The following is a 20,733-nucleotide window of genomic DNA, read 5'->3' on the forward strand; positions in this document are numbered from 1 at the left end:
GAAACATACTCTATCATTCTTAGTTTATGCAGCTCTTGGCTTTTGAGTGTCTGAACGTCAGTATCAGGACCTATCATTATGCAGCTCAACAGGGGAAGATTTGCAGTCCATGCACTTGCAAAGGGACAAAGCTGTTTGGATTACATTCTTGATATGACAGAAAAAGAACAAAAAAGATTTCACCATCTCTTAACAGAGTTGTGGGGAAGAAAATGCATCCTGTGCTGTGGTGGGCTGCAATCTTACCTACATTCATTCTTCAACCATGTTTTTCTCTGAAGCTTTCTGCCACAATTGTATTGAAAATACCTGTGACAGCCCACAGCCCCATAACTCCTAAGGCTATGCAGTGGCAATGTAAGTTAGCTCACAGGTGAACAGAATATATACTGAAAAGATTGGTAATTAGTATTATGAAAAACCCAACAGATCCAGCTTAATTAAAGTTCTGCTGTGCTAAATGGCCTGCAAGTTCAGAGCAAGAGGCCCTCTCAGGGAGACTCTCTGTTCTGAAACGAAAACAAAAAAAATCAAGTGTGATTACAGTCATGCGAAGGGTTTAATGGATGTTATTCAGGTAAGGTTTGTGTTGTGTTTTTTTTTTTTTTTTTCCCCACTCATTTTCTACTAGTAGTTTTGAATTTTGTTTTTGTCAGTTTCTTGTTGTTTTATTTATGTACATATTTACTTGTTTTGCTGAAAACCTGTGATGTGTTTTATTATGTTTTGATGTGTTGATGAGTTGGAGGAACAAACCAGTAATGAAAATATAGAATTCTTTTTTGCATTAGAATTCTTTTGTGGACAATATGAAGATATAAACAAATTTCTTACTGTCAACTCATCCAGTTGTAATGGATAGTGATTCACAACTTTCAGCTTTTTTCCAAAAAGCACTTGTGAGCTTTACAGGGCAATAAAGGGTCTAGATGAAATAGGAGCTCTACAGAATTTTTGGAAGTGTATAGGTACATAAGCACTGTGTGTTTTCAGTTATATTTAAGGATCTTTGGATGGTGTGGCTATAGAACCTCAGCACTTACATTTTTGAAAAGCACACCTTTTGAATTTGTATAGCATCACCAAAATGTGGCTACCTCCATAAAGGAAGGTCAGATGTGGATTTACAGTGCGAGCTAGATATACTTCAGCTTGCCTGCCACTTGCACCATCTGGAGCGATATGTCATATGCCACAGGAATGCACAACTGCAACTATGTGGCTGTGCAGCACTTCCATGTAAACTGCAGCAGTGCCTGCCCCAAATGTGGCTACGGGTCACTGCAGGATATACTGTACTCAGAGAGGACTGATAAAGGACTGATTTCACAGTAATGAAACGGGGACTTGGTAAACTTGCTAGATGCAGGTTCCGGTACAACCTGCAAGCTACGTAGGAACAAGCAGCCTGAACTTCCAAGTGTGTGGGGAATGTTACAATGTTCATTGCAATTGTTAGGGCAGGCCAAGGTGTTGTTTTAAGGGGTCATCATCTGTTTGGTGCTAAACTTTCTTACGGGCTCACTTCTTTAGGAGTCCTAAGGTTCTCAGCGTCAGAGCTTATAGTTGTCACTTGCAGGCATTGAAGGTTCAGGATCTCATTGCAGAGGCTGACTTAGGCACTTCGGTGTACTTCAAAGTATCTGTTTTTGTCTAAATCTGGTACAGGATGGTGCTTCTCCAAAGGAGAAAGAACATTTCTAGTATAAACTATGTCATACAGACTTTGTGAATGTCTTCGGCCCATTAAATTGTGCTGATGCTTTGGTCTTAGCTTTATATGAAATCAGAGCTCTCTTGGCCTGAAAGATCCTTGTCATAAACTTCCAGTCTCTCTCATGAGCTTTTGTTTTGCTTGTGTCAGTTTCCATGCCTTTAGTTCCCCCTCTCACACTGCTTTGTGACTGCTGTTCAGTACAGTAGTAAGTGTAAATGTTTCTTTGAAGCTTTTCTATGCTTTTTATTGTTAGGCTTATAAAAATAAGCCATGGTGGTTTTAAAATAACTAGTGAGCAACAGAAGGCTTGCATAAAACTGAGGCAATGATCATGGTGACTTGGTGTGACTGACAGTGCCATTAATCTCTCTATCCTGGCAGCTGGGAGGTAAGCTTCTTACTAGGGTTTGTCTCCTGAGGAATTTCCCTGTGCTTAACCAGTGCTAAAGAGACGATGATCTGTTTAACTGTAAGGGCTCCTCTAACAGCTGCCTCTGTATTTATTAGTATAGGTTTTTATTGTACAAAAATAATTTATAGTGTAGTGGCATATCTGATTACAGAAGTGTTCTGTGATATCTTCTGTTTCTTGTGAATTGCTTAAGATGAAGTTACCATGCAGAAATTCTTGGATATGTGAGGTTAGTGAGCCAGGTAATTACGTTGCAAGAGCTAATGCACTTGCAAATGGGATATTGAGTGTACCACTACTTTCCTTCATGAATCAAAACTGGTTGTGGATTTAAAGAAGATAAGACTTGCAGACACGTACTTCTAAATTCTGGAAGTGTCATAACTGGTGTACAGTTGGAGTTTAATTTGGAATTGACCTTATTTGTTTTTTTTTGTTTGTTTTTTTTGGTTTAACTAGTTTAATAGAGGAAATCTTTTTAGTATTTCTACCCTTGATTCTACTGCACCTGCCAAAAAAAAATAATAAAACTTCTCTTTTCCTGTATGATAAAATTCTGTAATAGTTCTCTAAATAAATTGTGTGTCTTGGGTTTTATTTAGGGGGTGTTGTTTGTTTTTTTTCCTTTGGTTCGTTGTTTTTTTTTCTGTTTATATTTTGGTGGGAGCTGCATTTGGGGGAAGAGGAGAGGGTTGTTTTTTGTTTTGTTTAGAGAGAGAAAGGCTCTTTGAGGTGTTCCCAGAGCCTGCAAAGGTACAACGTTCTGAGTTCACACAAACTGGGTTAATCTGAGACTGTAACGAAGGGTACATGCTCTTGGGAAGGACATGTGTTCATCATAAACAAGCTGGAAAGGTTCTGCAGCACTAGCTATAAGATCAATTTAGTAGTTCACTAGGGAATCCACAAAGGCAATCTCTGGAAATGATTCACATGACAGTGAAATTGCTGTTTGGGAAGCTTACGGCCTTCTCAGTTTCACTAACAAAGTCTAATAAATACTTCAGAACTTGACTTTGATATCACAGATCAGCAGCCTAGCCCTGCAGCTCTCATTCAACTGATCTTAATGGGTCTATGTTTGTGGTGGATGTTTGGTGGTGGTTGGTTGTTTTTTAGTTAGGAAAAAATAGTCTCAATGACTGAACTTTTTGCTAGTAATTGTGTTACTTGAGTGGTTGATGGTTTTGGTATTACCGTAAGTTAGTTCTCTTTGGCCTGAATTTTAGTAATCATTAAGACATAGCTTAAGAAGTTAAGTTAGAGCCAGAATTATGAAAATGTATTCAATATTAAAAAAAATAATAAAAAAAAAAATCAGTAAGAGGGAAGGAAAATCTTGAAAAAACTTTTCAATTGGATAGTGGAAGTGAAAATAACATGTCCAATCTGGCCACTTTTTTTTTTATAATCATGTAGTTGTATGTTCATATCACTGAAAATTAAGCTTGGAAAACATTGCAAAGTTATTTTATTCCTTTTATTTATTTGTTTTGAGGAGTAATGTATGCAAGCTCCTAACATTTTGCTCACCAGCCTTAGTGAGCTAAGGAGAATAAATGACAGGTCATAGAGGATACTTGAGAAGTCATGACTCTACAATGATAAAATCTTATTAATGAAGAGGTGAGAAATAGGAAGGGGAGGAGAAAAGTAATGGTATTTTGGGCTAAGGAGCAGGACTGATATTTGGAATCGATGGTTCTATCACATGATATTGAACAAAGACATGATCTGCCTTTGCACTCTGAACCATGACCACAAGAGAAGTCTGTAGCTTCCACTCCAATGACTTGGTTTAATTGTAATATGCTATAGAACTGTAATGGGATTTCTGAAGTTAAGCAATCAGGATTGGGCCTAAACATACAAGTGCTGCCTACAGCATAATGAAGTTATTTGAATGTGAAGTATCCCCCAAAAATGGAGACAGCAAAAATATGTCACAATATCAATTAGCCATTATTGAGGGTACATTCTCAGGAATGCTTATTTGGAAGCAACAGCTTTGGTGTGGTTAATAGACATTTTTATCAAGTACAGTTCTGCTATTTCTGTGGAAATTCACTGCATTTTGGCCAAATCCCAAGCCTCTGAGAAGTAGTAGCTTGCAGTCCTGGCTTCTGAGCAGTGGGATGGAACCCAGCCCCAAATCCTGCACCTGTGCAGATGCAATGCTAAGAAATTCTGCTAAGCTCAGGTAGAGAGCAAAAGGCTTTAAATTTATCTGGAGAATATCTTGCTCTGTATCTTATCACACTCACTCTTGCTTATAGGAAAAAAAAATTCCCATCAAAATATTTCTTTAGAGACTTTTTCAAATATGCCATTACATTCACAAGTTATGCTGTTTCTTATTGAGCTAAACTAAACACAGTGCAACAAGTTGAAGATTCATTAATTTATTAGTACTATTATGTGTACCTTTTTTTTTTTTTTTTTTTTTTTGTCAAGTGTTATCAGAGTTCCCCCAACCTATCACAGCTTGACTAAGTCTGTCATTATTGGAACTGTGTGTGGGGGCTGTTGAAAACAAACCATCTACATTTCTTAACTTCATTTATTTTCCTTCTAGTACTAAAAATCCCAGACTGTAATTACAGGTTTTGTTTCTGTGGTTCTCTTCACTCACTAAATGAAATAAATGCTGCTGATTTAATATACCACTATTAAATGTTTTCCTTTTCTTACAAATGTACTGTATGGTCTTATCTTTTTTAACTAAGCATTGTTTAAACTCTACTTTGAAGATAGAACAACTAATTTTTCTGCAATTTCATGTTCTTATTAGAGTCCACTGCTCTACAAACTTTATTTTTTGCTATGAACTGATGAGATAAGAGGCTATTATTGCTGTTTTATGGTAATGATGACGTGAACCCAGGGAGATTAAAGCATCCCTTAATTTTGGGTATGCAGTTCTCAGAGTATTACAGTAATTCTGTTTCAAGCAGTATGAGTTGCATTTGTAAATAGTTTAATGTTCTAGAAATAGATTAATCTGGCCATTTCTCACAAGCTTGATCCTCTGTTCCTACTCCCCCCTAATTTTCTAATTCTTTCTGTCCTGCCTGTGACTCTTTGTGACCATGTTTTGTTACAGTTATAATCTCAGTTCATTAGGTTTCTGATTTCAGTCCCAGCCCTCTTGCCTGACCCTTACACAAAGTACTTGCATTATGTATTTGAAATGAGATTCTATTCTGAAAGAATTTAAAAAAAAAAAAAAAAAAAAAAAGGGGGGGGGGAAGGTTGTTTTGTTTTAATTGGGACTGTTTGTATACTCAAGGGCAAACAAAAGGGTTTGAATTTAAAAAAAAAAAAAAGTACAGAATTTCATTTATAGATTCAAGGTATCCCTCTAAAGATCTATGGTTGTTCACTGCTTATGAACTTATAATCATAAAACGATTAACTCTTGGATAAAAATATTTTTTTCAGCCTATAGTAAGTTACTTACATTTAACTTCAACAACTTATGTGGAGTGTATGAATATTCTTGTATCTGAGTAAATATAACAGTGTAGCTGTAGGAATCCTTCTGTATTGGTAGACTTTACAGCTGTACGTATGCAAGTTAGGATTTGAGATTACCCATAAACACAGTAACTGTAATTTTTTACTGTAGTTGAAGCAAAAATAAAGCACCAAGCGTGTGTCTCAGACCCCAAGATGACTTTACAGAACCTCCCTTTGGGGAGGATGGGAGAAAGGAAATTGCTTGTGTACAAATACAAGAATTTTGTTATGTAAACCGTTGTTTCCATGAATATTGCAATATCATGTCTATGCAGTTCTTCTTTTCAGAGTAGCAAAGTTGTCATCTAGTTAATTGTTTCTCCTTTTTCAAAATGAAATGTTTCTTTCATTATTTGGCCATTACTGATACCGAAGTTCTGTATGTTCTTTGAATGCTTTTGTGAAGCCTAAGTGTGTCTGATAAAAGGTCCTCACTATTTTGTTCTCCCTGCTTTTGAATTTGGTTAACAATTAGTACAAAGTAGGGCCTAATGCTGCTTTCAAAATGAGTATCATCATAGGTTAATTCAGGTTGGAAGGGATCTCAGAAGTCATCTAGTCCAAGCTCTTGATGAAAGCAGGATCAGCTACACGATCAGACTGCTCAGGGCCTTATCCTGCTGGGTCTTAAAAACCTCCAAGAATTGAGACAAGCTGTTCTGCTGCTCAGCTGGCCTCATGCTTGAAAGACTTTTTCCTTGTATCCAGTCTGAACTTCTCTTGATTGTTTTTTCTCTTCTCTCTCACCCTCACACCATATATTATTGTGAGGACCCTAACTGTGGCTCCTCAATAACCTCCTTGCAGGTACTGGGGGACTGCTGCCAGGCGTCCCCAAAGCTCTGCACCTTTCTCCAGGCTGCACCCGCCTTCTTTCAGCTGCCTCTCCTCACAGGGCAAGTGCTCCAGGTCTCAGCCATCCTGGCAGTCCTCTACTGGGCAATCTCTTGCCAGTTTGTCAATGTCTTGCTTATACTGGGGAACCCAAAGGAGGTCACAGTTGTAATTGTTGAAGCTAAAATTTTGATAAAGTTGAAAATATTATGAACTTTCTCATTAAGTTCTCACGCAGTCTATAGAACTGCATGCTTGGGCGTGGTTGAGAAGGTGACTGTCGAAACTGTTTCTGAATCTCTTCAAGTTTGTTGTGGAACAAACCTTAGGTTGAGAAGCATGGCATGTTTTTGTTCAGAAACAAAAGAGTGCTGTATGTGTTGGTTTCTATGTACATACGTTGGTGCACAGTTGCAGACACAACAATTCCAGCATATGCTTCATGGAAGGGAAATAATCTTCATCTGTAGCCTTTTAACCTGATTTGTCATTTTCAGAACAGCCAGGACACCTAACATAGGGAGATCACACACACATACAGAAAACCTGCCTGTCAATGTAAAAGTTGAAGCATTCCAGTTGTTCAGCAACAGCAAATTCTGCCAACAAAAACTAGCTAGATACCCAAGTAGAACAAATCAACAGGAAATAGCCTATGAAAGTTTCCAACAGACAGCTTTTTTTTTTTTTTTTTTTTAAAATCACAGCAGGTATAAATTTCACAAATCATATGCTTGTTTAGTCACCAAGGTAAATCTGTGGAAGACAGGATCTGCTTAATGGTAACACAATTACCAAATGATGTGGAATTGATCAGTGTTCCATGTATTACCATTTTGCTTTTAACTCTTTTTGAGACATTCTTTGCCTGCCTGGTATGCTACATTTGTTAATTAACTCCATCTGCTGAAAGTCTGGTCTGGCAGTTTAATAATGAGTTGCTTTATTAAAAAAAAGTGCCTGCAAGTGCTACTGTTGGTGGTAACAGGGAATTTAAAGAAAACATATCTTAGAAGTATCCATACTTTGCTGGTAGTGCCATTAAATCTTAAACTGCTCTAGTTCTCTACATTTGAGTTTTATAGGAAAAAGTATGCTATGCAATTCGCTGTGCTTAATCGCGCCAGCCTTGTTCTGTAGGTTATGTTACACAGAATCACAGAATTTCTAGGTTGGAAGAGACCTCAAGATCATCGAGTCCAACCTCTGACCTAACGCTAGCAGTCCCCACTACAAGTGTACAAGTGTTACAAGTGTAAAGAGGTTCACTGAAAGCATGAAATGACTTGAATTTTGCAACTTTGGAACTCCAGAGTTGTTTGTTAGTAGTTTCCTCTTGCAACTTGGTGAATTCTGTTTGAACATGGTAACAGAGAATTGGTGCTCAATTTATGAGGTTTTATTCAATATGTATGTACTTTACCAATGAGTTCAGAAGACTTGCTTGGCAGGCTCACAGGCATACTCTTGCAATCTTAAAGCATACAGGAAGAAAGGAATGCAGTATTCGTGTATTTGTTGGGTCCATATATTATAGGATATTTATTGTCATTGTATATATAAAAATGTCATACCAAAAAATACTTGATACTTATCCAGAGGCAAAATGCTTCCTTGATATAACAACTTCAATTCTTATTGAAAGTCAAGCCTTGCAGATTTCGGACTTGCTTTTTAACTAGGGTTTCTTCATTATTTGCAGTCCATTGTAACTAAGTTATGTCTTTTTAAATAGTTTGCTATGCAAGGAATTACTGTTCTGCTTCTCCAGAAGCTACTATCATTCTTCTGTGTTCATACTTAGCCTACATGTTGTATGTAGTTAATGATTATGCTTTCATAGAGTCTAAAGACAAAAATGACCAAAAAATCATATAGCCTGACACGTAGAAGATAAGTAATTGTCGTTCACATAATAACTCAGATGGTAGTCCTAGGGTCTGGATTTTGCATTCTGGGAGATGAAATGCTGCAGGCAGAGAATTAAGAGAGACCATGCCATTAAGACCCATCCGTTTGTAAGCAAATGACTAGGTGAGAGATTCTTTTGTCACCTACACCCATAAAGATATTTTTCAAAAAATAATGGAACCTCACTGGTAGAAAGTGTCAAAACTGACTTTGTCTCACTTGCATTTCTGTTTCTTTATCAGCAAAACTGATTATTAAATATCTTTAATAAAAGTACTGAATCTTGGGAAATAGAGATTATAACTGTTAAGCAAATCTATCTGTAAGTAGATGCAGCTGCAAATTCTTTTGTTTTAATGAGAGTTGCTAAATGGAAACTGAATTTGGTGTAATTGAGTTTGTGGAGGCAATTAGTGGGGTGAGACTAATATTGTAGATTAAGAGTAATGCTCACAGGTTGCTTATTTATGAAGCAGCCCAGTTGTGTTGTATCTAGAGATATCTGCTCTAATGTCTTTTTTGTTTTATGGAAATTGTATGCTTTGGGTCAAAAACATTAGTAGCTCATGTCATGGGATGATATAATTTCTATTGACTTTTTTAAAACCATACAAGGAATACATTTGGATATGTTTTGCCTAAGAAGATGTGCCTCTACTTACAGTGAGTTACATGGCATTGGCTGCTACAGTGAATCATAAATAAATAAGCAATTTATCTAGGCCACTCGAGTTCACTGAAAATTTTGGCTATGATTGTATTTGGTAACTGAATATTCAGCTGTACACCTAAGGGAATTTTCAAAACTGCATTAATTGACTCCTTCCCATTGATTTTGAGGGAAAGCGAGTGTTCTTTCTGCTAAAACTTTTCCATTAATTGAAAACATTACACACACATATATAAAATACACTTATTTCACTTTGGTTACTTGAAGCGTCTCCATAATGCCAAGGCAATATATATTTGGCTTAACAGAGCAAAAAAGGATTGCTCAACTTGATTAATTTACTGCCTGAAGTTTTAACAGATGCTTAGCTAACTGTGTGTGTGTGTTGGCATAGATTCAAGCACAGTAACTAATTAGAAAACAATGTGAGGGCAAAGGTGATGGCTGAAAAGGCCTTCACTTGCTAATCAATCAGTCGTGTGTTACTTAATTTCATCAGTGTTTAAAGTAACTTTTAGGATGCTACAGAAATAGGTATGGCTAAAACATCCTTCTAGGGGAACTTTAATATCTCAGAACAAAGATGCTGGATTTCTGACCAATCGGGAAGGGGAGCAAAGCAGTCGTTTTAATAAAGCAGCAGAACAAAGGGAATGGCCCGTATGCCTGCTGTAACATCACTGCGCTCATAGGAAAGTTGATAGTGAAGGGGAAAATACTATGTACTCAGAGCTGGTTTGGTTGTAGATACTCACTAATGGCACTTGATAGTTCTTGATAGTTCTAGTTCACTCGTTGTGTATCATGTGCAATAATGCTCCTGTTAATGCATCTCTTATAATTTCTATCTTTGTGTTTGGTTATCTAGTTGTTCATAATCAAGGCTGTCCTGAGTCATGGCCAGGGTAATTGAATCTGTCTTAAAGGCAGCTCGGATATGTTGCTCAATCCTTTGAGTTGTGCAGGCCGATCCAAGAAAGAGATGAGGGTTTGTGCTGACTCTGAATTCCATCAGTTCTAATCTTGTGAATCATACCTAAGGAATCTTAGTAATTGAAAAATCAAAAGGCCCTTCTTTGAGTGTTTCCTGTTAGTGCACAGATCTTTAATTGCTGGGCTCTATATTATGAACAGAAACATTGTTTTGCTTTTTGCAGTCAATTGCTTATATGGACTTAGAAATATTGAACTAGGTATTTAGTTGGTGGCACTTTTTGCAAGTAAAATGTGACACAATATAAAAAATGGTGAGTGTGTTTTCCTGTTGGGTGACTGTGCAGCTGCTTTCTTCAGTTGTGGGTACTTTTGTCATACTTCAGTCTCTATGTAAATCTGTGAAGGAAATGTAACTCGGATGCTAGTGGTTTTCAAGAAAAACAGTTGAAGTTTTCACGGATCTTTCAGTTCTGCTGAATGCTTTGTAGGAAAAAAAAAATGACAAAACAATGTATTATATGAATAACACAAGACTTTTACAGGAGATACTGTTTGTAAACTGCTGCTATTAAAAAAAAATCTATGCAAATTTGAATGCTGTTATATATATGTAAAAAAAAATAAATAAATAAAATCTGTACCCTAACAAGTGTGATATTTAGAAAAATACAATACTAGCCATAAAAATTCTGCCCTTAAATCAAAGGTAAAGCCATGTTGCATGAAAAACTACATTTAAACAACATTTACCAGTCTATCTCAACATTTGCCATTCTTAATTTCAGCAGAGTGTCTCAGTAAAATCTCTAGTCAGCCTTTCCAAGCTGGATGTGATTGGAAGGCTAATGGAAGAAATTTAAAAGAAAAAAAAAAAAGGGAGGGGGCAAGGGGGTGGTCAGGGATGCTCATAAATTCCAGTATTCTTAGTAGTTCTTCTTGTGCTTTTGGCTGTGGAAAGTGAGGTGTCATCAGTTGACCAGACTTGTCCAACAGACTGTCAAGATTCAGTTGGATTTTTGTATCCTCCTTTTTACTGTAACAGAAAAGCAACAGTGCAGCATCCTGTATGTTAAATCATTTTGTAGAGAACAGTAAAGGCAAGAGCAGTATACAAACAAAGCTTTAGTAGTGCAGTGCTAATATCAGAGGGAGAATAATATTAATACTGATTGAGACTCAGTGTGGGTGTACGTGGAAAATGCAAGTTATCCCATTATTTTTAGTTACACTCTGCTATGTGAACTTCTTACGTGTACAAACCTAACAAAACAGTTTGGCATGGTCTGTAACAGGATTGAGAGCTACGATCTAGAATGAACAATACAGTAGAAACATGGTTACCAAATGGCTATCTTGATCCTTGGTAAAAATCATGCTTCACTATCTATATATAGATATTATGTCTATATATGTGGGATTTGTGTATTGGTTTCAGCTGCTAGGATGAGATCAGTAGGTCTTGTCCCACACTTGAGGAATTTAAATCCTGGTTGAAATGTTCGTTTTTCTTTACTGCATTCCATTGCAGAGCATCTTGTTTTGCTTTTGCCTCTCCCACTTCCTTTCAGAATTGTACCCGCAGCCTACAGGCTTTTTCAGCATTTCAAAGGGGCAATATGATTCCCAGATCAGAATAGTGTCAACAGGAGACAGTCTGCCTAGTGTCATTTCTTTTGTAAGTTGTTTCTTTGTTTACACTGTGAAATGAGAAGGGGGGGGGGAAATCAAACTGCACACAATTGGCTCCAGTAAATACCAAGTGACAGTAAATGCCTTGTTTATTGCCTGGGGAAGGCTGGTAGCTTGCTGAATTTCCATCGGGGCTCCTTCGTAAAGGAACAGGGCTCAGCTCTCCCTTGGAGCTGGTTATGCAATTGATGGGGCAGGGTTTTTGGCTTCTAGAGCAGCAAGCTTGCATAACGTGGTTTGCAATCCAGCACTCCCTTCCCAGCCTGAAAGGACCTTTTTCATAATACATTTTCTATAACAAAAAATGTTTCCAGATTTCTACGCAGTTGTTTACTAAAATGATGATATCCGAACTTTTAAAATAATTTTGTATGGGAGTTATTCTGGTTTCTTGCTTTATCTTTCTGCATACGGGGCACCTTTTTTCTTTCAAATAACGAATCATTTATAAGATGAAATAAGGTGTGGTTTTTTTGTTGGTTTTTTTTTTTTTTTTTCATGCCATGACGGCATTGTTGTCTTTTATTAGTAGAATTCTCTCGGTACAACACAGAATAAACTGAATGATGCCAGCTAAACATTTCTTGGAGGCCTTACACAATTAAGCTAGTTTTAGGGAATTTCATTTTCCTTATGTGACCTATACATGAAAATGCAGGTGACCAAACCTACAACTAGAAGTTTTAGGCTGAGTACTCAGAAGAGGAAATGCATGAATAATAGCATGATATTAATGCCATGAAGATGTCTGCAGAGATGACTGCACTGGTTACTTAAGGACAATAGAAATTAAGATGTCTTGTTCCTTACTGAAGCCTGGGGGTATGCATTCTTTTTGTTTTAACAAGAAACTTCCATCTATTATTCTTCAACTCCCTTCCTAACATACACTACCCATCTCCAGATGCTTGATTACCCTCTGCTTGTTTCCATCCTACCAGAAATGTATGTGTCTCCCTCTAGCTTGAGAAAATTCTAGAGCAGCCAATATGTGGAACTGACATGCTGCAGTCCAGGTCCTGTATTGCCTGTGGCTGTGAAAAAAATGTTATCATTCTTAGGTCAATATGAGCAGCATAAGGTGGCATCAATGTTCATACTACTATTTTATCATCCAGTTGATAGAACAAAAGACAGAGCAACAGGAAAAAAATGTGTAGTTGAAGTCTCCTTGGAAGTAGACAGTTTAGTACATTTTTCCCTCCTTCCCCTGAACTGGCGCAGTGGATCCTCATGACCAACAAGAAAAACATTCCCAGCTTGTTATAAGTGCAGAATTTCTCTGGGTACTCATCACTTGGAAAGAGATGATGTTGCTTATGCACGTCCTGTTATTGTCAGCTTGTACTGCAGTTGTTTGGCCCTTCTAGAAATGACTTTGGTGAGGAGGTGATGCTCTTTTTTCAGAAGGCAGTAATGAGAATGACTTTTATATGAAATCACAAGAAATAAACTATTATGAATGATGTCTGTAGCAGTCATTACTTGCTTTCTTTCCATGAAAGCAGATATGAAAGGTGGAATAATGTATTTATTTAAATATTGCTACTTTAAGTTGATGGATAAAATGACTTAGAAATCTAAATGTGGTTGCTGAAGACCTCATTTACAAAAGGAGCAGCTTGGACAGCAGTACTAAAAGCTTCAAAATTGTTGCATGAGTGAGCTGTCATATTTATGCACTGCTAACCCATTGTCTTCAAGGATTGGACTGCATACCAGCAATGTCAATAAGAAAAGGGTTGTTCGTGTAGGAAACCGTTCACTATAGGAAAATTCTCTCTGAACTCTTTCCACTGTTACTCTCCCACTACTGGCATCATCACTGTTACCACTGCTGTCCAAGCAATGGATCTTTTCCTATCTTTGAATTCTTTCCTCTCAACATGTGGAACATTTGTGACCAAATCCTAAGTTAGTAATCAGAGGGACTCCTGTTTGTTTTTTTTTTGTTTGTTTTGTTTTTTATTTATTTACTCAGTTCTCTAACATTCAAGGAAATGATTATCGTTTTAAACAGAGTATTATAATCATTTAATTTGCTTATCAGTTGTCCATTTTTGTTTTCCAAGGTTTTATTGAGTGTTGCATGTTTTGGATTTGAATGACCAGAAAATGACTATTTCTGAACTATTTTTTTCAACACTCCAGCAAATTGTCAAAATAACATTAAACCTATCAATCTTCAGACTGATATTTTGAAAAGTAAATAGTTTGACTATAGTACATAAAATCTGAAATGTGGGATCAGCAAGTCCAAGTAAATTCTCAAGTTATTTTGGGTTTAATCATTGAAACGCAAATACATTCTTAGTATCAGCTGCATATCAATCAAAGATACATTTAGAGATTATTAACAACAATTACCTCTATTTGGGGAGAAAACTGTACGTCTTTGATTTGTGGCTACTTAACAAGGGAAAAAGATCGAGTGCACTCTCAGTAAGTTCACAGATGACACCAAGTTAGGTGTGTGTGCCTCGATCTGCTTGAGGGTAGGAAAGCTCTGCAGGAGGATCTGGATAGGCTGGACCGACGGCCTAAGGCCAACTGCATGAAGTTCAACAAGGCCAAGTGCCGGGTACTGCAAGTGGGACACAATAACCCCAAACAGAGCTACAGGCTGGGAAATGAGTGGTTGGAGAGCTGCCAGGCAGAGAAGGACCTGGGAGTATTGGTTGATAGTCGGCTGAATATGAGCCAGCAGTGTGCTCAGGTGGCCAAGAAGGCCAACAGCATCCTGGCTTGCATAAGAAGCAGTGTGGCCAGCAGGCCTAGGGAAGTGATTGTCCCCCTGTACTTGGCTCTGGTGAGGCCGCACCTCAAGTACTGTGTTCAGTTTTGGGCCCCTCGCTACAAGAAGGACATGGAGGTGCTCAAGCAAGCCCAGAGAAGGGCGACGAAGCTGGTGAGGGGCCTGGAGAACAAGTCCTACGAGGAGTGGCTGAGGGAGCTGGGCTTGTTCCTCCTGGAGAAAAGGAGGCTCGGGGGTGACCTTATCACCCTGTATAAGTACATTAAAGGAGGCTGTAGCGAGGTGGGGGTTGGTCTGTTCTCCCACGTGCCTGGTGACAGGACGAGGGGGAATGGGCTAAAGTTGCACCAGGGGAGGTTTAGGTTGGATATTAGGAAAATCTTCTTTACTGAGAGGGGTTGTGAGGCATTGGAATGGGCTGCCCAGGGAAGTGGTGGAGTCACCATCCCTGGAGGTCTTTAAAAGATGTTTAGATGTAGAGCTTAGGGATATGGTTTAGTGGAGGACTGATTAGTGTTAGGTCAGAGGTTGGACTCAATGATCTTGAGGTCTCTTCCAACCTAGACGATTCTGTGATTCTGTGAAAATATGTATACTTGCATATCCTTAGCAATCTGGCTAATCTTGGCTAAACAGCAGTATGTCATCTAGAAGCAACTGGCACCCATACCAAAAACTAGCTTACACGATCTGTGTGATTTAATAAACTACTAAATTAATGTTAGTTCTTCTTTGATGGCCTGGGGGCAGGGGTAGTTGCGTCATCACTGGAAAAGTTCACATCGTTTTCAGAGTATTTAACTGAACAAAGGGTAGGATCAAGTCTGTCATACAGCAATGCATTCTTTAAATTGTGATTGATTGCTAGCCTTATTCCTACAGGAAGATGAGTTAAGAACAAAGTTATGTGAATTCAATTTTAAATTCAGTCTTCTGTGTTTTGAAAGAGTCTGCAATGACCAATAATGAAACCAAAACCTGAATCTGAAATGTTTAATTAACAAATAAGTTTCCATGTACACACTGGGCAAGAGAATTCTCCTTTCACTTTTTCTCTTTTTAAAGCCCCTCAGCTCTGTTTTACTGGTTCTTCAGACATAAAAATAAAAATAAAATAAAATAAAATAATCCCCTCATTTCTCCTTGAAACTGCTCATTGAGCTCAAGAGCAAGTCTGAGATGGGACAGAATGTGCATGTACAGTATTGGCGTTATCCTGAAGTTGTGACTTAAACTAGAAGCTCATTATTGACATAAAAACACTTGTATGCTGTACTGGAGTGCATTTTTTAAATGGATATGGTTATACTGATGGTTCCAAAGGTTTTTGGCTTCTTTTTTCTCCTTAGATATGGGAATATCCTCCTGTATGCCAAGTAAATTTATCTATAAAAGCAGTGTTAATCTAGAACAATTTCATCTGCATATGGAACTTGCATGGCTTTCAGCTGTCCAGCCACCCTGTGCCATGCCCATGCTACAGCTTTGTGCTGTTGTGGCCCTCTGAGCATACATACCTCCTTGTTTGATATATAAGATATATTACTGTCACATAAATCAGTCAAAAGTATAAAGTATGTTTATTAAAAAATCATTATACTGTCACTTTACATCCATCATTGTGCGCAGTGGATGCTACCAATGAAGGTTATTTGACACAAACAACATTTGTCTTTTCAGTTTATCTAGTTATGTGGCAACCTGGGATAATTCATTGCAAGCAAAAAAGCTACATAATACTATGTATAATGGGGAAACTCTTCTGTTTATTGGAAAAAAATCAAATTAGCAGCTTCAGAAATAGCCTGGAGTCAGACAGCTAGCTCTGTTATTATGTTACTTAGAAGCTAATGTATTATGAACAAGTGCCAAATATTTCTCTGTAATGCAGAGGAGATTAAATGGAAGCTTCTATTTTTGAGATGTGCTTTGTAGTGTACGTGTATTCAACAGAAAGTCCTAGATAGCTAGTACACAGATAGCCCTGCTAATTGTCGGTAATTATGTAGATGGTTATAATCTGAGCATGGTACTTTTCTGAGGGATTAAGCATACAAATCAACAGAAAAGTTTTGAAAATGAATTCATAGAAAATCAATTTAGTTTATTTTTAAATGATTATGTGGGAGCGTAATTCAGCTATGTAGTTTTGTTTAAAGTCACATTCCTAGCGTGAGAAAGGGGAAAACTCCCTGCCAGGGCTGGATTGCATAAGTATATCAGATTTCAGATCTGGTCAAGTAACTTGCACAGTGTTTGGTTGTCAGAGATGACAAAAATTGTGAGTTTCTGAACTTGTTTATGTGCCATTCTTGGCTGGTGCAGTATGGTTTTGTGCTTTCTGTATTACTTCTTTCCTAGAGAAGTCTGTGTGTAGGGCTGCAGAGCTGGGTATGGTAACAGTAATTCCTCTATTCCAGAGGCAGATACAAAACCCTTGTTAATAAAAAAAAAAAGGTTCTCATTTTTAAGACAAAAGGCAGAACTGATTTCAAAGGTCTTTGCATTCTAGGAAAGTTCAGATCTAGTTAACACCTTCCATGGCACTGTCAATGTAGCTATTTAAACTAATTTGTGTTGTTCTGAAATAGGATTTGGTATGTGCTTCTTACTGTTTATAAATGTTTAGGACTTGCAGAAGAGTCTAGGATAAATTCCATAGGAATGGGTTTATTTCACAGAATCACAGAATTTCTAGGTTGGAACAGACCTCAAGATCATCGAGTCCAACCTCTGACCTAACTCTGATCAGTCCTCCACTAAACCATATCCCTAAGCTCTACATCTAAATGTCTTTTAAAGACTTCCAGGGATGGTGACTCCACCACTTCCCAGGCAATGGATGGCCACATCTTGAGTAAGAGAAAGCTGCAGTAAGGAAGAGTTGATTCACTCCGAATTAACCTACTGTTTCGCAAATTCTGTGCTTTGGGAGCTGGGGCATAGAAGACAACATTGTGGGATTTGATTTTAGCATGGATTTAGAGGCTCTGAATATACCTGTGTTTTCTTAATAGCACTTCTTTTATTTTTTTTTTAGTTTTGGTTAAGTAGAAATATTGCTGAAATTGCAGGTGATTGATTAAGTTGTCTTGCATATTTTAAAGTGCCCATTGAATGCTCTGAAGAATTCACTTAACTTGATGTTAGCATTTTGGTTTCATATGGCTCTGTCTGTAGAAGAGGATTCTGCTCCACAGCCATCCCTAATGAAAATCAGAATGGATTGTTGTGGTCACTGAAGGAAGCAATAATTAAGGCCCTGGGAAAAGGAAGAGTACACTTCACAGCTGCCTGGCAGAGCAGCACGTGTGTTAGCACATTGCTGATTTGAAGAGAACACTAAAGGCAATTACTGCTACCTCATTAAAGGGATTAAAGTCACCTCTAACACTTAGAACCTTTTCTATGTTGGCTCTGCAGACTTTCAGAAAGTGGTTGAACAAGAAGTCAGGCGTTGGTTTGGTTTTACAAGAGTATATTTAAAAAATATATATATATTTCTATGCTACTAGCAAACTATCTTTTCAATAGGTATTTGTTGCTAATTCTTATGAAATAAAACTTAAAGACACTTTGTTCCCACTGACTTTCAAATATCTATGTGTTATTTAATATATTCTTGTGAGCCTAAGCAACTTCAGTTAAGAAGCCTTTGAAAGAATTTTTCAAGATGTATTTAATTTACTGAGAATATTTTTCCCTTATATTTCCAAAGAAACGGTTTGTCACAAAAAGAAAAAAAAAAAATCATCTGTAAACACAGTTCTTTGTGGTTAAATTCTGAAACTTTCAGTTGGGCAAATTCAGTTTTCTTTTTGATAGTGAAATAGCTTTAGTGTAGCTTCTCAAGTTTTGAAATTAAAAGTACAGCATGGTAAATGACGCGATGGCAGTGAATACAAGATGATAGTTCTGCCATGTCTAAACACTTTGATTTTGAAAAATGAAAGTTCTGAAATTTTTCTTTTTCCTACCACATAATCTCAAGATCAGGTATTATTTCTCACTCAGTGTGCACTTACACAGTTTTCTTTAAGCAGTATTTGTTTGAGTAATTACCAGCTCCTTTAAATGACATACAAGAATTGCATACCTTGGTCTCCATGAAATTTGTAAATGCCAGTATTCAGTTGAATTTGGCTCTAAAATTCTTACCAAGCCATTGGATAAAGTTAATATTTATTACCAGTCTGTTCTTGGCTAGGGAATGTTCGCGTGATTGCCATGTGAAGAGATTCTGGTGTGTTTCTGGAATACATGAGTATTTACCCATAGCATCCTACTTGGAGCTGAAGAGCATATGCTATGAACAGAACTAGCATTAGAGGATCTTATGAGCAAACTCTTAAATTAATGTAATGAGAGATGGTAATGAGTAGAAGAGGAGGATCTGAGGGAGAGTCAGAGGTCACAAATTAAGAATGAAGGCTAAAGGACTTTTTAATATCCATTTCAAGTGCTTTGCTTAGCCAAATGATGCTACTCATCAGTCAAAGTTTAGGAGGATTTTTGTTTCCTCTCTGAATGTATTAGTTTCAGAGTTCATTTCTTGAGCAATTTTCAGAGTGAATGAGTCTTTGTTTCTTGTATGAGGCTTTATTTGTGAAAGACCATTAACAAAGATGCATGTTCTGAAGTTAAGGCTTTTTCTGTAACCACTTCTTAGTCATTTGGGATTCTGGGAGGAGTTCCATTTCTTGTGTCTCCCAGGCAGCCCCTACACTCATCCCAGCACATCTGTAAGAGGGCATGCTGGTCTCTTTTAGACACTGATAATATCTGACATTTAACTGGCTCATGGGAATTCTCCAGGGAGTTTCCAAATGGTAATATATTCCCTTAGCAGCTTTGTTACCTTAATACAATGACTGAGTTTTATCACGCCTGTTATTGAGGCAGCTACTGTGGTGTCAAGCCAAGAAGGACCATCTGGGATAACTTTGCAGATAAATTCCAGTTATTTGCTTAGAAACTTGTATTGACTTTAAAGCAATGTTCTTTAGGCTGTGAAACACTGTGTGGAGGTATTTGAACCTGTTGTTTTGTTTAACATATTTTATTATTTTAAGTTCAAACTATTTGTGCCCGTGATTCTCCTCTTGTGACAGCTCTACCACTACAAGCAGGAAGTTTGCCTATTTTGTGGTTCCTATTTACCAGCATCAGTTCTTTCTCAGGAGGACTGTATACACAAAATATTTTCTCTAGAAGTCTCCTGTCATCAGTCTTGTACTTGAATTGTTCATTATCATGTCTCTAACTCTTGTCTTATAACTGATGTGGCTGTTTAGATTGTTTAGAAACAAAGTTCAGAACATCTTCTATTGTGGCAGTCACACTTAGTGAAATATGCGTTTCTCCAGGGGTAATGTTTGGCTAGATAATGCTGCTGCTACACGGATTAAATTTACATAACATATTGTCTTCCAAGTTTTTTTCATTAAGTTGGTGACAGAACACAGTAGTTAATAGATCAAACCACAGCTACACTGAAGATGGAATTTCAGTCTCTGAAATGTTAAGACACCAGCTGCAGTCCCCTGGGATGATGGAGATCAGAAAGCCCTGAATAAAGTTTTTTTCGTTTAAGTGGTTCTGGCTTTGAAGTATGCTTGCAGGGCAGATTAAACCCAGGCACTGAACATCTTTGGGAACTTCTGCAAAATTTTCATTGGAAAGGTCTTCTTACTATTAGAATTATATAAATAATCTAGAGAACCATTTCAGCCCAAGAAAACCCAGGCAGCATCAAACAATTATAATGATAAAGAACATTTATATTCCTTAAGTAAACCTTTCTTAAGCATTTGATTTTACAAGAAAAAAGCATGACAAAGACTTAGTAAAATCAAAGCTGTATTTCACAGATTTTTAAATAAAAAGTATGGAGATACCGTAGGGGTAGGTTAAAGCATAATCAGATACACTCATGGGTCCTAGGCAAATCAGAGTTGTTCAGTTGTTGCTTCAGGATCTGGCTCAGCAGAGGTTGCAAACCATTGTGGAAATCTGAACTTTGAGTTTTATGGCTGAATCAATCTTACCTTCTTAATTTCCATCTAAGCTTAAGAGCTCTTCTGAGCACTAGTGCTGGTTTTATGGTTGTATTGGCACTTCGTATGTAGTTTGTGTACAAACACCTAGAAGTTAGAAACACCCCTGGAAAAACATTGGGAAGCTGAAGCATGTAACTCCCTTAGACTAATATGTCGGGATTCTCAAGGGAGGAGAAGGGCCTGGAAGGAGTGAGCTGTAATCCAGTTGTTACAGATCTGTGTACTACGGTT

The 20,733-nt window shown here is 37.5% G+C and overlaps 1 protein-coding gene across 2 annotated transcripts in view; it reads left to right on the forward strand.

Annotated features, from left to right (window-relative positions):
- The first annotated feature begins 440 nt into the window (after positions 1-440).
- The window catches only part of SIAH1 (siah E3 ubiquitin protein ligase 1), a 65,162-nt gene continuing 44,869 nt past the window's right edge, over positions 441-20,733 (forward strand). The window contains exon 1 of one of the 2 annotated variants that reach the window (XM_084533932.1): positions 441-577. The gene's annotated coding sequence lies outside the window, so the exon portion shown is untranslated. The remainder of the gene's footprint in view (positions 578-20,733) is intronic. The other variant, XM_084533935.1, reaches the window with a different exon arrangement.

This window comes from Aythya ferina (genome assembly GCF_964211825.1).
Source record: "Aythya ferina genome assembly, chromosome: 12".
NCBI classification, from domain to species: domain Eukaryota; kingdom Metazoa; phylum Chordata; class Aves; order Anseriformes; family Anatidae; genus Aythya; species Aythya ferina.